The sequence below is a fragment of the Gossypium arboreum genome, chromosome 10 (genome assembly GCF_025698485.1).
Source record: "Gossypium arboreum isolate Shixiya-1 chromosome 10, ASM2569848v2, whole genome shotgun sequence".
NCBI classification, from domain to species: domain Eukaryota; kingdom Viridiplantae; phylum Streptophyta; class Magnoliopsida; order Malvales; family Malvaceae; genus Gossypium; species Gossypium arboreum.
The window spans coordinates 12,629,440-12,638,447 of record NC_069079.1 but is presented as its reverse complement, the minus strand read 5'-3'; the positions used below and the strand labels follow the sequence as shown (position 1 = coordinate 12,638,447).

The window sequence follows — 9,008 nt, the reverse complement described above, 5'->3', positions numbered from 1 at the left end:
GCCCCTGATTGGAATTCACCTTTTGAACTAGGTGCGATGCGAGTGATTTTGCAGTAGGTGCAGTTTTGGGACAGCGAAGAGATAAACATTTTCAACCTATCTATTATGCTAGTAGAACTTTGACAACCGCACAAGAAAACTACACCACTACGGAGAAAGAGCTGCTAGTTGTGGTTTTTTCATTCGATAAATTTAGGCCATATTTAATATTGTCTAAAGTTGTCGTTTATACTGACCATTCCGCTCTTCGCCACCTTTTCACTAAAACTGATGCAAAACCTCGACTCATTCGATGGATCTTATTATTGGAGAATTTGACTTGGAGATTAAGGATAAGAAAGGAGCTGAAAATCTTGCAGTTGACAGTCACTCTAGGCTTGAAAACTCCAATACCAAAGAGCCGGATGACATTGAAATAAATGATTCATTCTAATCACGTGATTTGTAACAAGTAATAAATATTTGTAATGAAGATCAAACCTAGACTAACTATTATCACGACGAAAAGGAAAGCGCACCTATCGAACAATAGTATAGTAATGGCAAAACCAGGATATCGTACCCAAGGGAACCAAAAGTACTAGTAATAACTATCTTTTTATTATCTAGCCTAAGAATAAAAGGGTTTGTTTATTAAACTAATTATCTAAACTAATTAACTAATTTAATTAAAGTAAAGAGAAAATTTGGAAAAAAGACTTGAAGAAAAGCAATTGATAAGGACGACACCCGAGGAAGAATCCACCTAGATTTCACTTGTTATCTGACTCTGAACTGGATGATTTATTCACTTGACTTGATCCGTGAGACTCCCTAACCTATGTTATTATCCCTTTCGAGACTAATAACGTCTAACCCTCAGTTGAATTAATCAAAATTTCTTTCTTAATTAAAAGCCCTAGGGAAGCAGTAAATCACTCTATGGACTCCCATATTAGGTTTCACCCTAATCCGGCAAAATCTCGTAACCCTATTTCTAGGCGTTCGACCAACTCCGCTTAATTATGTCAAATCTACTTTTAGACAGGGTCTATTCCCCCTCTGCATAAGTACATCAAATCATGAATTAATACCCGGAATATTAACTCAAGCATTAAGAACACATAATTAAGAACAAATCAAGTATTTATCATACAGTTCGGATAATAATAACAAGATCCGTCGTAGGTTTTATCCCCCTTAGATATCTAAGGGGTTTAGTTCATAATAAAATAAGAGTACATCTCAAAAGTATAAAAATAACAAAACATGAAGAAAACTCTAAAACCCCTGAAGGAATTCTGAGAGAGATATTCAATCTTAGAGTAGCTCCGGCTTTTAGGGTGGATCGTCTGGCTTCCTTCAAGCAATTCCTGGCATGTGGTTCTGTATTCCAGAATAGTTCTAGAAGAGGCCTCCGTCTCTGTGTCATACTTAAGGTGTTTTTATAGGCTTTGGATTAGCTTTCTTCCTCCCTAAGTATCCTTTTCCGTGTAAAATACAACTCTTTGAAAAAGGGACACGCCCATGTGCCACGGTCGTGTGACGTGATTGCCAGGCCATGTTCAATCCGTTAAATTGCAAACGGCCGTTTAGGTCAATGGCCAGGTCATGTGAATCGTGAGAGCCTTGGTCGACACCCTCGAAGGACACGGACGTGTGAGCAACCCATGTAAAAAGGCTTAGGCCATGTGGTCTTCTCGATTTGGTCTGTTTTATCCCTTTTTAGATCATTTTTGGATCTTTTTGACTCTTGGTGCTCTCCTGAGTACAAAATATGAAATAACCAGATTAAGAGCAACAAAATCCACAAATCTAGTAGTAAACATCCATAAATATGCTAAGTATTTGGGGTATAGATATGTATAATTTGGCGTTTATCAAATACCCCCACACTTAAGCATTTGCTTGTCCTCAAGAAAAATTCTTATTTACTGCTAGAATTCATTCCATTCAATCGTATAAGCATTACTGATAATGTTACAAATTATTCCACAGAAAATCATACAGTGAGAATTCAACTGTTGGGGCATTAAAAGCCTCAAACAATCTAAATTGAATATTTTGATAATAAAATCATAGGTAATCTCCTTCCTCTAGGTAATTAACTTTAATCTTAAATATACAAGAGATGACATTCTCACTAAAGATTCACTCAAATCACTCAAAGTGTTTAAGGTTCAAGATTAAGCACTCAATTGTCTAACATGAAAAGTTATTACCGTAGGCTTGTATGAAAATCAAATCTCCACCACTTGTAAATGATATGATATACTAATCAAAAGGTCTTTGCATGGTTGTAATGGGGTTTAGGTTACAGGTATGGATACAAGCTGAAGAGACAAGGGTTAGAATTGAGATAATTTCAATATGTTACCCTACTATCAAAAACTTAATTACTGAACCACAAACAAATATCTAGAACTATTTTACATGAGTTCATGAAAACTTTAACTTGTTGAGAATTACAATAATAATATTGAGTTTTTTTTTTAGGAACAAATCAAGTCAATACAATATAGAAATCATACTTCATGATTCAGTAACAAAAAATGGTGAACATAGTGAGGTAACAATATTAAATTTAATCACGATAAAAAGGTAAATTAAGAAAGAGGATTTCAACAATAAAGGGTTAATGGGTTAATGATAAGGGTTAATCAATAAAAAAGTTTAGTAGGCTCAAAGGGGGTTCGCTAAGGGTTTAAATATGTGGGAAGGCTTTTTATGGAGTAAGTGGGTTAAATCCTAAGTGGCTTTATCATCCCAGTATATCAAATCATACGTGTGATCTCGACATGTATAATCGAAGCAAGTTCTAGAATAACAGTTCAATGTTGGCACACTCAAACCACAAAAGAAGTGAGCAAGAAAGAAAGCTATATGCTCAAAAGGATCAAAAATCTCACCAAAAATTTGGGTTTTTGATGTCATTCCTGTATACTTAAGATTTCAAGATAATACCTCAATTTAGGAAAATAGTCTAAATATTTTAGTTCTCAAAATATTAATTTATCAAGCTCGATTCTCTAATGTCCTATAATCAAATGATTATGCATAATTCCCATGATCTAATTCATGACATATCAACAATAATTATAGATCAATCAGAATTCATTCGATCAAGATTATGAGAAAATCACTTAAGCGCAAGACCAAATTTAAGGATTTGAGAATAATGCAAAAAAGTTAGGTTTCATGTTCACCCCCCCACACTTAAGATGTGTATTGCCCTCAATGTACAAAGATAGATTATTCAAAATAAAGAAAATCATAAGAGGAAATGAGGTGAAACTCCCTGTCATATGGATGTGGAGCTTGATTCTGAGGATGGAGTGTTCAGGGAAAGTGGTAGCTGCCATTGTTCTTGGCTAGATGAATAAATTGGGTCGTTGAACATGGCACTCGTGAGGTATTATTTCCCATTTGTTTCCTCATTTCGTAAAATATTCCTAGTAGCTTTGCTTGGAAGTCTGTAGAATCATGAAGAGCTTATTAAGAGTTGGTGTGGAAGAGAGCATAGTGGGATTACTTGTTAGAAATACCAGAAAATGGAAAAAGTAAAATTTACTAATGTAGATTTGTCTTTAAAAATAAAATAATAAAATTGAAATGAAAATAAAAATAAAAATAAAAATAAAATAAAATAAGAATAAAAAAAGATAGGAGGATTCAATGATCCTCGTCGGTGGGGCCCTCAGGTGGTAGTACTGGAGTGGCGATGTGAAAGTGCTGGCATAGTTGCTGCATCATGGCCTGCATATCATTCATCTGTCGGTCCCGTCGCTGATCTCACTCGTGAATCATCTCGAACTGTGTAGTGCAATACTGCTCAAAGTGGGAGAGTCAGTCGGAAAGATGTGCCAATGAAGTAGCTGTATGAACTGGTCGTTCTCTAGGTGGCGCGATGGAAGGCTCCTCATGCTGTGGGGGAACATCATCAGGAATGTCCTCAAGATCCTCCTCGTCAATGGCATGAGAGAGACAGTACTGAGAAGGATCGGTCCCACGTTGGTGCTCGATCATCCTCATGTGTAACATAGTCGTGATGCCTTGTGGGGACATCTAACCTATCAGTGTAAGCATTGATGACTGGGCCACGGTGTTAAAGAGACCGAAGTGTCTGGCAAGGCACGTCACGTAGGGGCCGATGGAGATCACTCCCTTCCTATGCCGCTTGGTCTGATGGCGAATGGTGAAAGCAATGAAGTAGGCCAAGTCATTCACGTGTGCATTCGCCATGCACCATAAATAGTATGTGTCGTGGGTGTTGACGATGCCGGTGCTATCTCTCCTTCTGGTCAAGGTGTGTGCCAATATGGCATGGAGATATCGTAGAGAAGGGGGGAAAGCTGAGGCCTTCGAGCGGCTGGGGTCGTAAGTGGAAGAGAGTGGTTCTAAAGCCTTCCAGCACAAGGAGAGAGAAATGTGGATGTTGCGTGGTAGTGCATTCATGTCTTCCTCTTTTATAAACTCATCGGTGTAAAGTCCCAGAGTGACTCCAAACTCTAGGACACTCATCGCGCGAACTAGACCGCCTAATCAAAAGTGAATGGTGCTTGGGTTGTCATTGTTCATCATCACCACCTGTAAATGAAAAATAAAGCATAATTCTAAAGTTAGCTCTAAATATATGGGCTCGGTAATAGTGAAGAACTGTTCCCATGGGTCAGTGGACAGGAAGGCGCGGATGGCATCAGCTAGCTGAACTTGCTCTACGGCAGCCCAGTCAATGCAGCAACCTATAGTGATGGGTCGCACGAGTAGTATCTGAAATAGCTCCTCCTGCGAAGCTTGCAGAAATTCAAGGAACGGGTGCTGAACTTCGACTGTAGCACGTACCGAGGAAGAACCTGGTGCCCTACGTCTCTTTGAGGATGGGACCGCAGCCTTCTTGCCTCTCGATGACGACATAATGTTCCTGAAAATACATTAGCATTGATAGAATCCAAGATTCATCAGTAGTTAAGCAAGAGGCCTAAAACTAGTATATGTTATTTAGTAGCTTAAACAATTCAAATATAGAAAATTCCAAAGCAGATTCCTAACTTGTCTAAAACATATTTGTAATAGTAATAATATCTATGTAAATCATGTAGAATACTAATGTAGCAACACAAATTGAAAAAATAAGGTTGAGAAAGTGAACCAAAGGCTACTGTATGGCGGCGCATGGACGTGTTGATGGTGAGCACGAGCGTGTGACGCGGGGATATATCCACTCACTTGAGGGTGGTTTGGGAGTTGGGGAAGTGAGAATCTGAGGAATGGTGGCCGAAATAGGAATTAGGGAGTGGGGTAGGCTGGGTTTCGGCTAGGGTTTTGGAGGGAGGAAAAAGATGAACAGTGGTTTGCTTATATAGGGGAGGGTCACACGGCCTAGGGCCACGCCCGTGTACTTTGAGAGTAAGCCCATGTTTTTTGAATTTTGCAATTTAGGTATTGCCCGGCTACTATCCCACGCCCATGTGTCATGGGCGCGTGTCGAACACGGCCATGTCACACAGCCGTGTCGAGCTTTGTTCGTTTCTCCCACGCCCGTGTGTTATGGTAGCACGCCCGTGTATTATTGTACACGGCTGAATGGCACGGGCGTGTCTAACACCCGTGTCCAAGAAACAGAATCGAGCCTTGTCCCTGGCACGCCCGTAGTTTTTCATTCCAACGCCTGTGGTCTCCTATCAAGTTCACCCACGGCCATGACGCACGGCCATGAGGGATTTATCGTACCCAATGTTTTGGGAAAAGCATGTCCTACTTCCACACGGCCGTATCGTACGGCTGTGTCTCTTCCCCTATTTGGCCACGGCTTTAGGTACGCCCGTGTGCTTGGCCGTGTGTGCTAAAAAACTTTGCAATTCAAAGATTAAGTTAATGATTCAAAGTGTTAGAAATAAAAATTAAAAATAAAGAAATCAAACTATGTTAGTGCTCGGGTTGTCTTCCGAGAAGCGCTTATTTATAGTTTAAGCTCAACTTACCTCTTCGTTGAATGATCATGGTGGTTCGAGGAGTTCATACTCCTAATTCCTGTTGTCAATCTTAAAATAAGGTTTTAAACGGGTGTTGTTTACCTTAAAACTGCCGAACTTGGGATGACTCACCTCCACCATACTGAATGGAAAAATACTAAGTACTGTAAGAGAGATTTCCTCATTTGGTGTGGTACTGACAATGTGAGGATCAACGGCAGTTAGTTTTGGCGAGGTATCGGGCTTGTTTTGGCATAGTTTTGGTTTATCATGTGTTCTCGGTTTGTGTTCTCGCCATTCGTCTAGCTCCTCTATCCGTAGTGTTTGTTCTTCATAGACGTCTTTGCTCTCTTCATGATAGTAGTGCACTGTCTCTGTTGTCTTGGTTCGAGGAAGTTTCTGCAAGGATGATTGAATATTAGTTTTATCACCGACAGGTTTTATAGCATTATCTTGAGTTTTAGAGGTTTTGACTGAGTCGGTGCTTGGAGTGTTACTGCGTCGTTACCTGCACAAAGTGTTAGCTCTCCTCTACCTACATTAATAATGGTTCTGGCAGTTGCTACAAAGGGTCATCCTAAAATTAAAGGAACCTCGTTATCCTCATCCATATCTAAGACAAAGAAGTCTACTGGGTAAATAAATTTATCAATTTTAACAAGAACATCTTCAATAATACCCTTAGGAAATCTAACTGTTTTGTCAGCCAATTGTATGCTCATCCTAGTCTGTTTGGGTTTACCGAGACCTAGTCGTTCAAACATTTTATACGGCATAATATTTATACTTGCCCCTAGATTAGCTAAAGCATTATTCACAGATAGACTACAAATTAAGCAAGGAATTGTAAAACTCCTTGGATCTTTTAATTTGTTAGGTAGCTCATTCTTTAGAATAGCTGAGCAAACTGCATTAAGTTCCACATGCGATAGAGCGTCTAATTTTCTTTTATTAGTCAGAAGTTCCTTTAAGAATTTTGCTGAGTTGGGCATCTGAAAAAGAACTTCAATAAAGGGTAAGTTAATATGTAATTTCTTTAAGAGTTTGACAAACTTACCAAATTGTTCTTCTGTTTTGTCTTTCGTCATCGCTTTAGGGTAAGGCACACGAGGTTCATAATTCGTACTTACCTATTTAGGATCATCATCGTTTACCTCTTCTCGACTTTTGTTCATCGCGTTGTCTTGTTGGAATTCTACCTCCGGTGCAATGAATCTTTCCTTATTTGGAGTACTAATTGCATTAAGGTGTTCCCTCAAATTAGGTTCAGTATTACTTGGTAAGCTACCTTGTGGTCGTTTGGAGATTAGTTTGGATAGCTGTCCTATTTGAGTTTCGAGTCCTTGGATCGATGCTTGTTGATTCTTAAGTGCTGTCTCAGTATTTTGGAAACGGGTTTCTAACACCAAGATGAATTAGAAAGCATCTCTTCAAGGTTTGGTTTCTTCTCTTGTTGATAAGGTGGCTGTTGAAAACCCTGAGGATTTTGTGGCTTTTGATTCCCTTAACCACCCTAGGAGAAATTTGGGCGGTTCCTCCAACCTGCATTATAAGTATTACTGTATGGGTTATTTTGAGATCTAAAGTTATTGTTACCCATATAATTGACTTGTTCTTCTTCAGTTGTAGGATTGAAGGATTGGTATTCTGTATGTACACCTCCGCCACTTGAGTCACACCTCATTACTGGATGTACCTGCACAAAACCAAGTAAACTGTCAATCTTTTTATTGAGAAGTTCTACCTAATTAGAGAGCATGGTGACTGAATCGATGTTATAAACGCCGGCTGTTTTCATTGGCTTTGTCCTCATAACTTGCCACTAATAGTTATTCAGTGACATCTACTCTATAAATTCATAGGCATCTTCCGTTGTTTTATTGTTGATGGTTCTGCCAATAGCTGCGTCAATTATTTGTCTTATCGAGGGATTCACACCATTGTAGAACGTTTGAGCTTGCAGCCATAGAAGTAACCCATGGTGAGGGCATCTTCTCAGTAAGTCCTTGTATCTCTCCCATGTATCGTAAAGTGTTTCTAAATCCATCTACACAAACGAAGAGATATCATTACATAACTTAGCCGTTTTAGTCAGCGGAAAATATTTTAATAGGAATTTTTCGGTCATCTGTTCCCAAGTAGTGATAGACGCTCGTGGTAATGAGTTCAGCCACTATTTAGCTTCATTTTTCAATGCAAAAGGGAATAACCGAAGGCGAATGGTATCATCAGAAACGCTATTAATTTTGAAAGTGTCGCAAAATTCAAGAAAATTCGCCAAGTGCGTGTTGGGATCCTCATCCTACAAACCATCAAACTGAACAAACTGCTGTATCATCTGAATTATGTTAGGTTTTAGTTTGAAATTATTCGTAGCAATAGCAGGTCTAACTACACTAGACTAAGTTCCTGTTAAAGAAAGTTTATCATAGTCATACATAGCACGTGAAGCAGGATTTTGATTAGCTGCAATTGCAGGAGGCAGTTGATCGCCTAGGTTTTCGACCATCTCTTCGGTTGGGGTTTGAGTATCGTCTTCTCGCTCGTTCTCTGTGTATCGTAAACTATGCTTTACTTCTCTTTGATTTCTACGAACTGTGCGATCGATTTCTTCGTCAAAAAGTAATGGTCCTGATGGGTTTCTTCTAGTCATAAACTATAAAAACCTACCAAGAGAGAGAAAAAGTAAATTAATAAATAATAAAATAAAATAAAATTGCAAGAAAAATAAATGGCTAAAGTAATAAAAATTTAGTGTTCCTAATATTTCAGTTCCCCGGCAACCACGTGATTCGTAACAAGTAATAAATATTTATAATGAAGATCAAACCTAAACTAACTATTATCACGACGAAAGGGCAAGCGCACCTATCGAACAATAGTATAGTAATGACAAGACCGGGATATCGTACCCAAGGGAACCAAAAGTACCAGTAATAACTATCTTTTTATTATCTAACCTAAGAATAAAAGTATTTGTTTATTAAACTAATTATCTAAACTAATTAACTAATTTAATTAAAGCCAAGAGAAAATTTGGAAAAAAAGACTTGAAGA

At 38.6% G+C, this 9,008-nt stretch overlaps 1 non-coding gene across 1 annotated transcript; it reads left to right on the top strand.

Annotated features, from left to right (window-relative positions):
• The first annotated feature begins 7,924 nt into the window (after positions 1-7,924).
• LOC128282762 (small nucleolar RNA R71) lies at positions 7,925-8,031 on the top strand. Its single transcript, XR_008273116.1, has one exon. It is a non-coding gene; the product is annotated as a small nucleolar RNA R71 (small nucleolar RNA).
• The last annotated feature ends 977 nt before the right edge of the window (positions 8,032-9,008 follow it).